Raw genomic sequence first — 17,864 nt, 5'->3', positions numbered from 1 at the left:
TTTGTGAAGACCCAAGGTGGAATGGGCATATGGATCAGTGCAAGAATCAATTTGGTACTCTGGTCAGTGATTACTAGAAGGATGATTTGTGGGTGAATCTTCTTAGGGTGGATCTGAATTTGGCGGAGCTTGCTAAATGCTTGAATTCTTGCTGTCTGAACCATGAAGAGGATGTTCTAATTTGGAAAGCCGATCCTAGTGGTATATACTCTATTGCTTCAGTCTTTGCTAATTCTTTTGAGAATCATGATGTACCTTGCTAGGCTATGACATGGGTGAAAGGTATGACTCCTAAAGTTAATATCTTCTTTTGGATTCTTTTACAAAATAAAATATTAACTCTTGACAATCTTAAGAAGAGAGGGTTCTTCATTGTTAATTGGTATGTTCTTTGCAAGAATGATAGGGAATTGGTGGATCATATTATGCTTCATTGTTCCTTTACTAAGAAGGTTTGGGATAAAATTTGGAGTTTAATGAACATGGATTGGGTCCCTCATGCTACCATCCAACTGTTCTTTTCTTGTTGGAAAGCTCCCTCCAAGAATTCTTTGATTATTAAATTGTGGGATTTTATTCTTCCTTATCTGTGCTGGGGCATTTGGAAGGAATGTAATGACAGGATCTTTAGAGGGATGGAATCCAATCCAATTCAGGTTTTCCATAAAATCAAGGCCCTTTTGTAGGAAAATATCAAAAATTTTGGTACTAGACAACACCCTTGTAATGAGTGGGATGTTGGGGTGATTAATAATTGGAATATTAGGAGTTCGAATTTGAACCCAAAGGATCCCAACCCAAGGGATAATGCAAGATGGGATTGTCCTGCTGAAAATTGGTTTAAGATTGACTTTGATGGGGCCTCAAAAGGGAACCCAGGCACTGTTGGATGTGGAGTGGTGATTAGAAATTTTTATGGTGACTTTGTTGGTGGTATGGCCATACCATTAGGGTGTCAAACCAATCACATTGCTAAAGCCCCTACTACTCTTCATGGTCTTATTTATGCCAAAAGTTTGAATTTGAAGAATATTTGGATTGAAGGTGATTCCCTCAATGTCTTTAATTGCCTAAATAAAATCAACCCACCTTCCTAGACTATCAGCAATATTATTTCTAAGGCCATTAATATTATTAGTTCATTCCAAAATTGCATAATATCCCATAACTATAGGGAATCCAATGGTTTAGCTGATTGGGCTTTGAATATGGCTTGTTGTAATGATCAAAGAATCATATGGGAGTCATTTAATACTTTACCTCCTAAGGGCCGCGATCATGTTAAGCATGACAAATGGAAATCTCAGAAAAAATCCTTTAATAATGATGTTGTCAATGAATTATGATTTTAACTACTTTAGAGTGAGGCGGGCTATAATTTTTAGGAATGTGGGTAGTTCGCATGGATTTTGGGTTGTTTCTTCTTCTCCTCACTTTGGTAGTGGTTTTCGTAGAGTGATCAGGGGTTTTCTGATTGAGCAAACCAGTGTATCAAACACAGAGATTCTAGGGGGAAAGAGGAAATAGGTGGAACCACCCAACTATGTGAAGTGGAAGAACAAACTAGAGGTGTGGGACATTCTCAAGCATGGCAATTCACTAGTTATATGGAGAGACTCAAAGGAAATAACCCTACAATTACAAACCAGTTTGTGAAATTATGGAAGAACCGCTCGGTGTTGGTCGGGAACCAGAGGATGGATTTCACAAAAGAGACCATTACGGAGGCTACTAGATTGGATTTGGAAGAGATCAATTTTTATAGGGAGAGGAAGATCTCGGATAAGGCGATTGATGACTTTGTTGAGACAGATCAGGAGAGAAATCCTCTAGTTAAGATAGGTAACTCATATTTTAACCCAGCCTTTGTTTCTCATCCTTGATTTTTTGTATTCTTTGTGATTATGGAATACTTGACTTTGGATGGGAGATATACAAAATTTTATGGCTACCACTTTGTGCTAGGAAACCATTTCTGACATGATATTAGGGTTAATTTTCCTTCTTATCTTTGCAATCTCTTACCATTTCAACCCAGGCCATCCAATGAGACCCGACTAGCAAACATGTTTTCCATGAAGGTCTCATGGTCTTAATTATGAATGTGCTGAAATTTAAAAAAAATTCGAAACTCGGAACCTTGAAAGGGGTTGATCAGGATACTGAAGGAGTATTGAATATAAGGGTTATGACTCTATGACACAAGATGAGGCTGAAGGGGGTCTAGTTAGCATGAAAAAAGGCTCATGTGGTAGTAGTAAAAAGAAGAAAAAGAATGTTGAGAAGGAAGATTCTGATTAGGACCAGGAAAGTGATTTTGTCGAGGAAATTATCGAAGAGCATATCAAAAAAAGGGGTGGTAGCAAAGGAAAGGGTAAAGGTTGTCAAGATGAGTGGGTCTCTCCTCATTCTGATGATGAGCCCTTGGCTCAACATTTGGAGAGGAAAAGAAATTCCTTGCGGTGACAGAAGAATAAATATGGTACTAAGAAGAGTGAGGATTCTGATTATGGAGATGATGGTGAACAAGGGTCTAACTCTGATTTGGGTGATGATGCCGAAGGAGGGCTAGGGTCTTCTAAGGGACTTTTTGGCAACCCTAGCTCTATTCAGAAGGAGATTGGTATCCTCAAGCATAAAATGTTGCTAGAAAACAACAAAATGGATCAATTGAGAAAAATGGCCAAAGGGGAAAGAACGTTAGGACAACACATTAATAGGCTTTTGGAGGTCACAGGGAATGCTGAAGAAGTGAAAAACCTAATACATAAATCCTTGTGATGGAAGCTAAGCAAAGGGTCATGGATAAGGATATCAGTAGCATTCAGGGGAAGGTGTCCAAACTTGAAACCAGGATGGGAAACATGGATAAACAACTTAAATAATTGGTGGATAATGTTACTATTTTCCTGAAGAAGAATGAGGTAGATAAGGGCCAGGATTCCCCTCTAGGGGATGATTCTCAAGGACCAAGAAAATGTACCTAGGCCCATTCAAAGAAGATTGAGGAAACTAGTAAGAAAGACAAGGTGAAGGTTGTTGCTAAAACCATGCATAATCTAGTGGACCAAGATGTGAACCTAATAAATACTCCTTAGTTGGTCAGTTGTTGTTCCTTTGCTGGACTTTTGGTGTCTTTTCCAACTTTGTCTTGTGTGACCTCTTGTTTGTTTTTTGAGGTTTGTTTCATGTTATTTTTTGTTTCTTTTCTCGGTTGTTCTTCTCTTGTGCTTTTCTCTAGAACTCTACTTTTGTAAAGGTTTTGGGTCCTTTAAAACTTGTTTTTACCTAATCAAAATAGAGTATGTAAGCCTTTAATAGGGCATACCTTTCACATAGTAGATCATAGTTTATGATCAAACAATTGTAACCTTCATTGGATACACTCTACAACTGCAGTAGTGAAGATTTGTGGGTGTCATCCCCACTCCAGTTTTACCTTCTCATTGGAGGGCTTCTGGGTAACAAATTTATTGTGTTATGTGTTTTTTTTTAATGTAGTTATGGATGAATAGTTTTGGCTCTATTAATTTAAAATATGATTTTATTGACAAAAATACTATCAAAATGTGAAAGTTTACAATTTTTGTTGGTTCCATCATCACAATTAAGGATTTGCATGTATTCTTGTTGGCAATATGTATTTTCATTGATGTTAACTTGATGCCTAACATCATTCTATTAGAATAAAGCAATAACTTCATTATTAAGTCATCTTGACTTTATTGTTAAGTTACCTTTACTTCTCTCTTAAGATAACACTTTATGGATTAGTGACATTTAATAACTATACAATTTATTAAATGATTTCTTTTTAGGGTTTTTTATTTTAGGTTATTAGATCTCCTTTAAAAGGATTGATCATTGTATACTTTATTCATTCATTCGTTTGATAATAAAAAATTTCATATTTTTAGAACCTAAATCTTTTCTTTGTTATTCTATTCTTCCCAGTGACAAGTTATATTTGCATGTGGGTGATCTTGGCTTCATGAAGTTGGTTTGATAACTTCTATATGGTATCAACGCATTGATCGGCTACAACTTGTTCTAGTTTTTGAAGAATTTCTTGGAGTAATTGAGATTTTCTCGAATGGATCATAGATTGGATTGAATTTTTGTGAAATAGGGGTTACCTTTTTTTGGTGCATTTTGAACCCAAATGGACCTCACAATTGGGCTCATATTGCCCCAAAACCCCTATTTTCATATAAGACTTGTCCAATTTGGACACAATTGCATTTTGTCACAAAACCATTTTGGCCTAATGTCGTATAACCTTGGGCACTAATATTGAGGTGAAACTTATTTATTTATTTATCAAAAAAATGAATACAAAAACATCAAATCAATTTTTTAATTAAAAATTGCATGCATTTTTAATAAATGTGCAAAATATTTTTTTCCATTGCATGTGCATATTTTTTATTAAAAAAATTAAAGGAGGAATTTTTTGGGGTCCCGCAGGTACCTTCTACACACTATGAGTCCCCTTGTCAACATAGTATTGTGCGAGCCCCTCTTGATCGTTGTTTGTCACTTCTCAATCCTTGCATCGTCCTTCTCAGCACCCACAAATGCCTTTCTAGCCCCTGCGCCTCCATTTTTTGGCCCATGTGTGGCTTTCAATACCGTGTCATCCTTTTGTTTGTCCCTCTATACAACTTTGGAGATTGCATTGCCTCTACCAAAAGAGGATCTTTCATGATTATCACTTGATCCTCTCTTTTGTCAACATTGCTGACATTTTTTTGGAGGGCTCATCCATGCAATGAATTTTCTCTCTCAGACTCTGTTATGTGCACCCACACATGCACACCACCACATGCGCCTTTTACCCAATGACTTTCTCACGTCAGTGTTGCATGTGCTTTTTTCAAAGGAAGTGAAATGTTTAGAATTTTATTTTGGGAAATGTGTTGTTAGTTGGCAATTTTTGTGACTTCTTTGGCAATTTTCAAAGTTTCTTAGTGGTTTTATTTTGTTTGGTATTTTTTTGGAAACTTTAGGTGCTTTCCTAAGATATTTTTGGCAATTTCTAGTGGATTCTCGACATCTGACATCCTACTATGATTCTTTGTGCACAATGGTTCTTTTTGTCGACTAAACTTTTTTTTTGGCAAGAGGATATTTTTGGGTCACCAAATGTTTTTGACTCAGACCCATTTGTTGTTGATGAGAAGATAGTTTACCAGTACAATTTTCTAGTGACAATCATATGGCTATAAAATTTAGGTGCATTATCTGCTAACATCGTCACTACATCAACATGTGTTCTAGCCCTTCTAGCCCTTTTTGGAATTACCTATGAATTTGTGGTCATATCTTGGGTATACAAACTTTGTATTTCATAAACAAGATATTGTTGGAAAGCTAGTTCCAAGCTTATCATAGCAATGCAAGTTATTTAGATTTTGATGTTGTTTTGATGGATTTTTTCACTGTTAAAGTTAGGTGATCTAGTTTACACTCTAGGAGACATGTCATGAACATCTAGACTCCTTTTTTTGAAAAAATCATATCATAGGAAAGCTTATTTTGTGATCCCTCTAGTGATATGGGGTTTTTTTCCCAAATTCTACTCTAGGTACATTTTATTCAATTTTTTGCATTTTAGCAGTATGGTGAATATCTTGGTTGTTTTAGGTCCAAGAATCATTTTCATTACATGAGATGAGTTGTCTTGGCTTTTTCTTTTTATTGTAATAATATTATATCTTTTATGATCTTTGTTAACATCTTTTGTTGAAATTTATGCAAATACACTGAGATAAAGCATCACATTCCATCTATATCTTTGACTTCAATTATTTGCCTTTGTTTTGTGTTGGTAAACATATTGTTCTTTCCAATGTAACTCTTAAATGCCCAAACCCAAAAGAACGACCAGATACCAATAGTTGGATAATCTATCATTAGGTTGATAGATTTCCTCTAAATTGAAAGGTACAACTCCCTTATCAAATGATATTCAATGAATTTTTTTGTTCCTAAACCAATTGGGTACATTCTTAACCTGAGAATGGAAGAGGGAAAACCAAGCTAGCCCCAGACTAAACTAACTCGGGTAGTGAATTCAATGCTAAACTTAGCTAACTCCAAGAACCCACACTTCATATGACTTCCCAACATTTTTAATGCAAAAATGAATACTGTAAATGCAAGTGCAATGAAACTGAAAAAAGAAGATTAAACATCATAATCTTTGCAATAGGAACAGTTGAAAATACTTTTATCTACAACCCATTTTCCATTTGACTCAAGATGTAAGAAAATGTTCAAAACTGAACACAACCATGCTCCAATTGATTATAATTAGAAAAGAAATAACCAAATACCCTAATTTAGAATAAAACCTCTTTTTGTATTGAACACCACAAATAAGAATACTCAGACTTTATTTTCTCACAATCCCTTTGCCATATCAATTACAAAAATCATAATACGAATCCCCTAAATACATGAAATGAAATGCATAAAAATAATCTATTGTCTCCCCTCTACTCCAGCAATACCTACTCTTGTAGAAAAGAAGTACCCCTTTCAATGTCATTGTATTACATATTTAACACTTTCTCTCTGCTTGGCGATGACTTTTGAGTTCCCAAAATAACTCTCTTTGAAGGATTTGATTAGTCACTTTCATCTAATCCCCCTTTTGGCCGATGGCTTTCCACTTTTTAAATACAATGCCTTTGTAATCTTTTCAAATTCAAATCTTCACATTAATTATACTTTGTTAGTGTCATCACACCATGGATTAATCTTTATTATTTTGTATTTATAAAAAGTGCATATTTATGGTCTTCCCATGACACCAAATGTCCCTCTCAAGAATCAATGGATTAACCAGATGTTTGTTGCCATGGAGTTGTGTAATATATTGATGAGGTTGAAAAGAGGCATTATGTGTGTAAGTCAGTTACATATCATCATGAGGCTCCATGATTTATTCATATCTCTCCATTGGGTTTGAAGATAACAATGACATCGATCATGATATATACTTAAGAAACCACATGCTCTTAAATCAACAAAGTCCTATTTTCTTTTCACCGCTTGGATATCTTTGTCAAAGATGTGCTAAGATAATGTTCATGTGGATTGAGCATTTCGTCAAATAGTTTGTGAATCTTGGGTCAAGATAATTCCCATTGCTTCTTTATTTCTTGATGATCTCACACACACCTTGCACATATAATACTTGTGTTTTGTATTATAGTGATTGAGCTACCTATATGTATCCTCTATTTTGATCTTCGAAGGTAAAATCATATGTTGATGGTCATATGATATGTTCATCATATGTAGTGGACTTTGAGGGTTGATTCATTCCACTCATATCTTCATCTGCGAATGCAATGATCACTGTTGTGATTATTCCTGTAGTATTGATTCTGAAATGCAACTTTAATATTGACCAAAAAAATAATGGAGAACAGTATTTGCAAGGGAATTTCCTTCACTAGCCACAAGATCTTCTTTTACATTGGGCTACTATGAAGCTCAAGCTCAAGTATTGGATCATTGCATCATGTGGTTAAAGGTACTGTGAAACATTTCCTTAGCACTCGCAAGCTCATGCCACAATAAACAAAGAGGGTGCTAGACATAGAATTGGATCTACTAAACATATATTTGATTCAGACTTTGATTTGTGACTTGGTATCATGAAGAGTAAAGGCTCAGCCTTAATCTCCTCATTGAATCCCTCACTTGGTCTTTTGATCATTAGGATGCCATGTGGTTCAGATGTATATTGCACCCTTCTCCACAGCCTTGAGCAACTAAGGTGGTTCTTTGATTTTTATACCTTTGATGGGTAGACCTCTCATTGAACAGATTTGCGTGCCTAATCTAAAAGAATCTTGGTAATAGTCGATTGTGACATTAAGAGGAGATTTTCTTTTTCTGTTAAAGAGGGCCTCTTGTAGCAATGATTGATACATGAGAAGAAGATCATTCATTATCTGATTGAACTTGATAATGGGTAGTTTGAGTAGAAAAACACAATTTGGTGGCATCTTCTTAAAGACTTTTATACTTTTATAATCATGTGTCTTCTTCTATAATCCTGTGTCTTTTGAAACATGAATTAAACTTTGAACTAAACTTGGAAGGATGGTTCATTTACCTTGAACTTTAAATTTGTAATGATGTCCCTCTGAATTCTCCAATTTGATCTCTAGATTTCTCCTCATGAAATTGAATTGAAACTGTGTTTTGAAATTTGCATTTTTAACCTATGTTTTGGATTACAAAATTTGAATCACAAAATTATGCTAAAACTAGGAAAATCTAAAACCAAACTGTAGGCTTTCCTTGAACCATTAATTCTGCATGAATCTTTGAAATGTAAAATTTTGAACTTTGAACCCGAACCTTCATATTGATGATCTCATTATTTGAATCAAAAACTTGTGCTCATGAAGTTAGGCTTGGAGGATGATCAGAATATGAATTTTAAAATTTGATTCTGAACCAAGTACCATGATATCTAAAATGTTTTTTAGCTTTGAATATTTGAACTTTGACTTTATGAACTTTGAGGATCAAAGTTCAAGCTCAATACATTCTTTGAATACTATCTTCTTACAGATCAAATCCTACAACATCATAATTAGAAAAACAAACCAACAGAAGATTTACTTGATGGGGTTGATTTGGAAGTTTAAAAATTGAGGGACTGGAAGTACACCTACTTTTAGCCTCCTAGTTCAAGTGGTGTCATTTGAGGGCACTCATACAAATTATAATCTTCTTGGGTTCTACCAACCTTGTGCCTTATTCTACATGCATTTTTGTTAAAGTGCCCTAGGGGGTTGATGTTTTCCTTTGTTTTCCATCTACCTTTGTCAAGTGAGTGTTCCTTCCATGATATATTAGCCTTCACAAAACTATTATGTATTTTTTAAGCATCTTGATCTTGGTTCCAGCTTGCAAATTTAATCATTTTTTACCTCCCTTCATTGGCTTGATGGATTGAGTTATGTACATAGTATTTTATCTTATGTACTAGGTGGACGCAATGGATGTGTAGTTATGCATTTAAGTGAGATGGATCATTTACAATATGGACACTTTTTTTATTCCTATTTTGGAGACAACCTTCCATTTCATTAATCAACTCTTCAGACTTTGGTGTTTTATACCATCTATATCTTTGAGCTCAATTGTTTTCCTTTTTTTTCCTCTTGATTCAAGTAGTTTCATTTGAGGACACTCATGTTGATTATAATCTTCTCTACCTAATTGTGTTCCATGTTTTATTGATCAACTCTTTAGGCTTTGGAATTTTATGCCATTTGTATATTTTATTTTAGTTGTTCACCTATGCTTTCCTCCTAATTTGAGTAGTGCCATATGAGGGCACTCATGCATATTAAAATCTTCTCTAACTAGTTGGTAAATAGATTTTTCTTTCTTATAATAACTCCTAAAGTGCCCATGTGTGTAAAGAACAATTGAATACACTAGTTGGGAAAATATTACTTGATAACTGATTTCCCTCTGAATTATAGGTACAACTCTCTTATATATGATTTTCAAAGAATTTGTATATTTCTAATCCTACTATGGTGTGTTCTTGACCAGAGAAAAAAAGAGGTAAACCAAGTTAGACCTAGGTAGGACTAACTCGAACAATGGGTTGGTCTTGAAATAAGATGAATTCCAAAAATTCACACATCTTATGAATCCACATAATTAATCATGCAATTATGAAAACTTGTAGTATGAATTATATGTAGAATGATATGATATGATGTTAAGATGCAAGACGATAAAAGAGGTATTTCTTTTAACTTCAGTAATTCTCTGATTACTTATAAGTTCGTTAAATTGAAAAGAGACACAAAACTTCATTTGTTTTTTGATTTCTAATCAAACTTGAAAGAAATACATAGACTAACATATGCATGGAATAGTAAATCAATGGTATCAAACACTACAATTCTTGTCTCTACAACAATGAGTATTTCACACCAAAAATTGTTGACCTTTTCATTAACTATCAAAGTTACATTTATAGGCTCCTTCTTAGAGTTCTGGGCTAGTCACAAATTCATCAGTTACATTAAAAGAGCAATTGAATCACTTAGAAATCTAACAATTGTCGATTAGAATTTAATACATCAAAGAAAGGAAGCAAAAATGGTTAGAAACCCTAAAAAATGATTCATATTCCTCTCTGATGTGTAGCAGTCATCTTGGCACCAAAAATTGTATTTTATATCCCAATGGTCACTGCAGATTTAAATCTCTACCATTGATTGTCTATCAAAGATCATGATTAAAATATTGAAACCCTTTTTACTTTTTCCCTTTTCACTTCTTGGCAATCATCATTCATTCGATATCTTTATTAGATGCAATGATGCAATGACTTGATTTTGCAGCTTCACAACTATCATTCATTTGATGTCTTCTTTCGATGCAACTATGTGATCAATCAATTTTTTCTTATTCGTGACCTTAACCCAAGGTTGACTTGAACTGCCAGTGATAATGCAACCTTTAATCTTTTCACAGCTTTGCTACTTTAACTCATGATTTATCTTTAACCCCTGTGACCATGCAATCAATGGCTTTTATTGCTTTACTGTGCTAACTCTGGTTTCATTTAACCACCAATGACCATGTAACTATTTGTTTTAAAGTTTGACTATTATCACTTTCATTGGGTTACAACTCAAAACTTCTGCTTGTAATTTAACCATGCAACGATGCAATCACTATCTGGGTTTACTGTTCGTAGCTTTGCCACTTAAACTTAAAATTTAGCTCCTCGCAACCATGTGATAGCCTAACATTATAATTATCATGTACCTTCATAGTTTTGTAACCTAAATATATTTAACTGCCCGATTACCTGCAATAATGTGATTATTTTCTTTAAGGCTTAATTGTTAACATTTTCACCAGGTCGCAGTTTAAAATGTGTTGAATGCTTCTTAACCAGAGACCTTGTGAAAATTTTTCATCTTAACCATTGTTGTCTCTTGTACTATCACAACCTTAACTTCAGATTACCCTTAACTGCTTACAACCTTGTAATCTTTAGTTTTTGCTACTTTATGACTTTCACTTATGATTAACTTAACTTACCTATGACCCTATGATCATGTGATTTATATGCTTTTGCTCAGTCACTAACATAATACTTCTTATTCACTTAAACAATGTGACCAAGTGAATGAAGAAATTTGAGCATTCAATAATCATATTTTCTAGGTCACGATTTAAAATATCTTGAATGCTTCTTAGCTAGTGACCTTGTGAAAACTGTTCAACTCAACTTTTATTATCTTTTGCACTGTAGCTATGGTTTATTCCTTAGCATTTTCTCAAATTGTGATCACACAAAAAGGTTGAATTCTATTATTTTTCTCCATCACTGCCTTAACTCTAGATTACCTCTAACCACTAGGGACTATGTGACTGTTCAATATTTGAATGCTCTGGTTACTTTTCGCAGCTTCACTATGTTAACTATGGGTTATCCTTAATCCCTTATGAATGTGTAGTGAGCATTGATCTTTTAGATTTGACGATTGGGAAGATACATCTCTAAGGACCATTATAATTTCATCTCAAAATGCCATCTATTGATTTGGTCTTCATCTAACGATCTAAATTTAATCTCTAATCCATTTGACTTGTCAACTTTGCAATATAGACATGAATTAAATAAAAGCTATCAATTGGATTTCCAAGAAATTCAAACCACCTTTGACTAGGTTCTTTCACCATTATTTAAGTAGATTGAGAATTCCTAAACATTTTTCTGTCTCTTCTGCATTTAATTGAAAATCCACCTTCATGGGTTGAAACCCACCAAGGAGAAGGCAAACTTAAAATTCTAGTAGAAGTTTCAAAATAAAGAATGGGAATTTGAAAATCATCCTTGAATATTTGCATTATATCATGAGTGAGTGGAACATAATCTTTATTAGGTTAGGTACTAAACTTACCCATTATGAGACATAAATTTAGGATAACCCACTTGATTCATTTGAAGAAAATTCATAATGAGGGAAACCTAATAAAGATCTCCTAGCTTAAGGAAAACTACACTTAGACTCACCATAAGAAAAACAGAAGAATACCACCTTTGATTTGATATCTGAAGTTCACTTGTTTTATCATGAGAAGAACAAAAGTGGAGGCAACAACTGACTTTTTCTGGGGACTTGGACAATTCCATGTCCAAGCAATGAATCTTAGATCTTTGGTTTCGCAAAATAATAATAAAAAGGTGGCAACACACCAAAAGAAAAAAAGGAAAAGAGAAGAAATCAAAGGAAACTAACTTAGGAAACAAAAACTAGAACTAAATGTAACTATAATACAATACAGGGATTACCTATTTTCAAAGTGTCTCAAATTTTCCATGCATACCTTTAGGTGCTCTTCTCTTATCCCATAGCAACACCACATCTCCTATCATGAACTTTTGGGGTCTAGTTTTCTTATCAAACAAATCCTTAACCTTCATCTAATTATGTGTAAATTGGTCTACAATATCCTCTCTTTCTTCTTCGAGTTTTCTCAGATAAAAAATCCACTTTTCTAAACCATCTTTATATATGTCATCTTCTATCACAGTTCTCAACTTACTAGTAGCCAGTTTAAAGGCAAAGGAAGACTTGCCTCAACTCCATAAACAAGCTCAAAAAGAGAAATTCTAATCACCCTTTTCAAAGTCACCCTATCAACCCAAAGTGCCTCATGAATTTTCTTGTGCCAACTTTTGTGGTAATCTGACACAAGGTTCTTCACAATGTTGATTAGTTTTTTTTTTGTTGGATTCAACTTGACCATTTCCTTACAGAAAATAGTTAGATGAGTGACTAATTGTTATGCCATATTTGAAACAAAATTCAATAATTTCAATGGAGGAAAAATAAGTTGCATTATCTGTCACTATTTTTGTGGGCACCCCAAATATTACCATGATGTTCTCTTTGGTAAAATTGCACACTACCTTAGAAGTAGTTCTTTTCATTTTCTTGGCTTCCACCCACTTCGTGAAGTAATCTGTAGTGGTGATTATGTAAGAATGACCAACATTGGACACAGGATTTATATGACCTATGAAATCAAGACACCACTATTGAAACGGACCATCAATTACTATTGGTTTGAGAGGTAATGCTATCAATTGGGATCTAACTATGAACATCTTGCACTTCTCGCATTTTGATACACAAAACATGAGCTTTAGCTATAACTTCTTTAATCTCCTTAAAAGCCTATTTTATGGAATCACTCCATTTGAAAGTTGAATTTCCTTTCATCATATCCATGATGCATTTGGTGATCTCATAAAAGTCTAGAAGAAAGTTCACTTGACCAAAGAAATATTTGACCTCATTCTTATTTATAGGTAGACTCAATCTTTTTATAGCTTTGACTCATTCTAGGTTGATTCTTATCCCTTCCTGAGACACTATGTGGCCAAGTAGCTTTCCTTTAGTCACACAAAAGACTACCTTCTTAGGATTCAAGGAAATCCCATGTTCTTGACATCTTTGCAATACTTTCCTCAAATCTCCTATACAATCCTTCCTCTTCTTTGAAAACACTATCAATTCATCTAAATATATGAAAATAATCGTACCTTTCATATATTTAAAAGGAAGTTCCGTACCTCGTTGGAGAGTGGCACTGACATTGATGAGGCAGAAAGGCATTATGTGATACATGAAAGGTATTATGTGATACGTGAAAGTTCCCCATGGGGTGGTGAAAGCAGTTTTATGTTGATCTTTCTTTTCCACCTCAACCTAATTGTAGCCCAAGAAGCCATCGAACATAGACATCATTTCTGCACCTACCACTATCTGTAATAGATGATCCATATTAGGAAGTTGGTAATTATCTTTTAGTGATGCTTGATTCAAAATTCAAAAATCTACGCATATCCTTATCTCTCCATTTTTCTTCCTAACTGGCATTATGTTAGCTATCTAGGTGGAATGATGGATCAGGTATATGGTTCTTGCCTTAATCATTTTATCCACTTCTTTGAATATGGCATCAATAACCTTTGGATTATAGCTTCTCTGTTTCTGCCAAAAAGGAGCAGCATCTGGTTTTAACATAATTTCATGCTTGAATTCTCCATTCATGAAACTTTTCAAATCTTCATAACTCCATGTGAATACATCTTGGTATTCAAGAAATTTTTTCTCAACTTCTTTCCTTTCTTCAGGTGTGCAACATTTCCCGACATTAATCATCTTAGGACTTTGTTCACATCTGATGTTGACTCCTTCATATTCACTAGTGGTAGGTCCTTTCTTTTCTCTTTTCTTCTTGATATAAGTATCATGGCGATTGAAAAAAATTTCCAATTATACAAAATAGGGAGGAGTAGTATTACCTTGTAACTAGATGACGCCATATTCCTCTTTCTTCGATTTTCTAGGATGACCCTCTTGATAATCACTTGAATCATTTTCATTAAAACTCCCATCATTCTCTAGAAATAATCATAGGCTCTTTTCATCTTTGAATACCTTCTAGTCTTCTGCATTATTAGGTACATATGATCTATATATGACTTCTACATAATACCTTTTATCTTTAAATTCTGGATGGGGAAGTAGTAAAGATGCAGATAGTGCTAATGAGTCTGCCTCTGAGTTTAACTCTATTGGCATAGATTCTATTGAGAAAGCATCTAATCCTTCTATCTCGTCCTATACTTTGTTACAATAGTTTTTCAATATATGATTTTTAACAAAATATTGACCTTTTATTTGGTAAACAATCAATTCAGCATCTCCTCGAGCTTTCAAGATTTTCACTCCTTTTTCTTTTGTAGAAATTATTCCAAGAAGTAAAGCTTTATTCTTTATGTTCCCGAATTCTAATTTGAATTCCATTGGTTTAGGTTCACCTTTTGGAGGTATCAATACAATTCTTGTGCTTGAACCAGATGAAGAACAACTTCCATTGAATTCTAGCATCCAAATTTGTGGTATTTCTTTTTCTACAAAGGTTTCATTTTATTCTTCTTCATTTTTTTTGTTCATCAACAGTATCATTAGTAAGTAACATGTAGTTTCCAAATTCTATTTCTTGATATAGGATCTGAGCTTTGGGATCATCTGATTTCATAACGGTGACTTTGGCCTTCTCTTTAGGTTCTAGCTTAACTTTCTTACTACCCATCAGAATTATGGCTTGAGACCAATCTAACCTTATTTCTCCACCTAAATCTCTACAAAAACTTCTACTCAACAATAACTTGTAGCTAGCAAGAATATCATATGCCAAGATAGTCAACAATAATTTCTTCTTTGGATGAGTAGTCAAGGCTACCTGAACATCTTTGATTTGTCCAAGCAACGGAACTTGCTTGGCATCCATAGAGTAACATCTACCATGAACTTTGGTGAGAGTGGGACCTAAGGCTTTAGCTACAGGGTAGGGCATAACATTGTCAGAAGCTCCATAGTCTATAATACACTTATTCAACTTGCAACCATTTATATAAAGGCATACATAAAAAGGCTTAGGCTTTTAACCAAGAAAGGTGGCTAGAACCATAGGTTCTCCTTGTTCAAAAAGATTGGATGTCAAGGATTCATCTTTTAAGGATGAGGCCACATTATGATTTAGATTTATATCATCACTTTTACAGTAGTCTATGAATCTCTTTAATTCAATGGGATTAGATTTCAAATAATCTATAGGAGAAATTTGAATTTTGGAACCTTGGAAAATTTTAATAAAATCAAAGGGACCTTGTTCCTTACCCGATTGGAGAATCGTCATGCCTTGACTGACATCTTTAGTACTTGAAGTAGATGGATCATGAGTTCCTGAAGGAGAATTAGAAACTATGGCTTTTCCTTTTTGACTTATGGTGAGCATGGTATATGCAGTACTGTCTATAGTATCATAGCATTCTCCATGTCTTTTTGAGTCAAACTCATACTCTAAAAATAAATTTATAGAGTCACCATTCAAGCACAAATCCATTTTAGCCCCCAACATTTGTTAGTTATCAGTAACTATATCATGTGGACTACATCTAGACAACTTTCTCCATCATGGTTCGTTGTCAAATGAAATACACACATGTTTCCCTTTATAGGAGGTTCTTCTATAGCCAACCTTTGTTATGGACCAGTCAATTGTAAGGTTCTACCTTTGTTATTTCTTCCATCATTATTCCTTCTAATCTAGTCTTGGAAATTCTGCTGATAAGGGTTTTTGAATTTGGAAATTTGTCTCTTCATGGCAATAAGCTCATTTGACAACTTTTGATTCATTTCAACCTCTGAAGAGGTAGGACCGCTAATACTAGCTTTAGTTTGTATCTTGTGTTTCCATCTTCTCACCAAGATCATAGCATCTTCTAATTCCACAGTTGTTCTCTACGTTGCTTCCAAATTAGCAGGATGGGATCTTCTTAAATTAAAGTTCATACTTATGAAGAAATTTTTCAAGTTTCCTGTAGTAGGCCTATCTACCAGAAGGATCGTGTTAGTGATTTTGTTAAAATTAGCAACAAAATCTCTCATACTTATAGAAGGTTGTTTCTTGATGGATGTTATATGTGCTAACAATGCATGCTCATCTTCAGTTGTTTTAAACCTTGTTTTGAAAGTTGCTCTCATGGTGTCCCAAATTGTGATTGAAGCATCGGCTAAATGATAAAACAAATTGGCCATAGCTTCGACCAATGTTCCAATGAACAATCTAGTAGCCACATCTTCATATCCTACTCCCAGAATATGAGTTATTGCATTGAAATATTTTATATGATCATCCATAGAGGTTTTCCCATCCCCTAAAAATCTGGGAAGATTCTTCTTGGAACCTATAGGAAGTGGATGATATGCTGCACTTTGTAAAGGACCAGTTGCAGTGGACCAAGTAGCTTCCATGACTGCTTGTGCAAGGTATTGTGAAAAATTAATAATAGGAGGAGCAACTACTTTGATTAGGATCAATCCTTGACAAGTAGAAGATAATGGAGCTTGTGTCTTAGGAGGCGAAGGTGATATGCTTATGCTCTTCCTATCACTTCTTCATTAAGTTACTTCTAATATGGGGAAGCCAAGTTCTGCAAGCCTTTCAAATATAGAATCTTCTCCACCTTGCTCTTTGGTACTCTTGAGAAATCTTCCTTGATCTAGAGCTTCGAATTAACAATACTACTCAGCTTTGCATTCTACTCTTTAAAGTTCTCTCCTTTGGATTTCTCTTTCTCATGCTTCAGATCTAGCTTCTTCTTGTTCAAGCATGTGACTAAGATTCCTGTAATGTTCAGTATTTCTTCTATATCTCTAGATGAATGTATTCAAGGAAGAAATTATGTCTTCTTAGTCATCTTAAAATCCAAGGTTAGGTTGGAGTATAGGAAACATGTTCTCATGAGAGAGCACCATTTTTCCTCATGATATATTTCTTTTTTGGTCTAGCGATTGTTCAATCTCCCCAAAAAAGTCACCAAAAATCTATTGGTAAACATATTGTTCTTTCTTATAATAACTCCCAAAGTGCCCAAGTGTGTAAAGAACAATTGAACAAAACATTTGGGAAAATGTTATTTGATAACTAATTTCCCTCTCAATTATAGGTATAGCTCCCTTATATATGATTTTCAAAGAATTTATTTATTTCTAATCCTACTATGGTGTTCTTGACCAGAGAATAGAAGAGGTAAACCAAGTTAGACCTAGGTAGGACGAACTCGAGCAATGGGTTGGTCTTGAAATAAGATTAATTTCAAAAATTCACACATCTTATGAATCCACGTAATTAATCATGCAATTATGAAAACTTGTAGCATGAGTTATATGTAGAATGATATGATATGATGCTAAGATGCAAGACTATAATAG

The sequence above is a fragment of the Cupressus sempervirens genome, chromosome 2 (assembly GCF_028749045.1).
Source record: "Cupressus sempervirens isolate cs-2001-9-10 chromosome 2, ASM2874904v1, whole genome shotgun sequence".
Lineage (NCBI taxonomy): Eukaryota > Viridiplantae > Streptophyta > Pinopsida > Cupressales > Cupressaceae > Cupressus > Cupressus sempervirens.
This window is presented reverse-complemented; position numbering follows the sequence as displayed.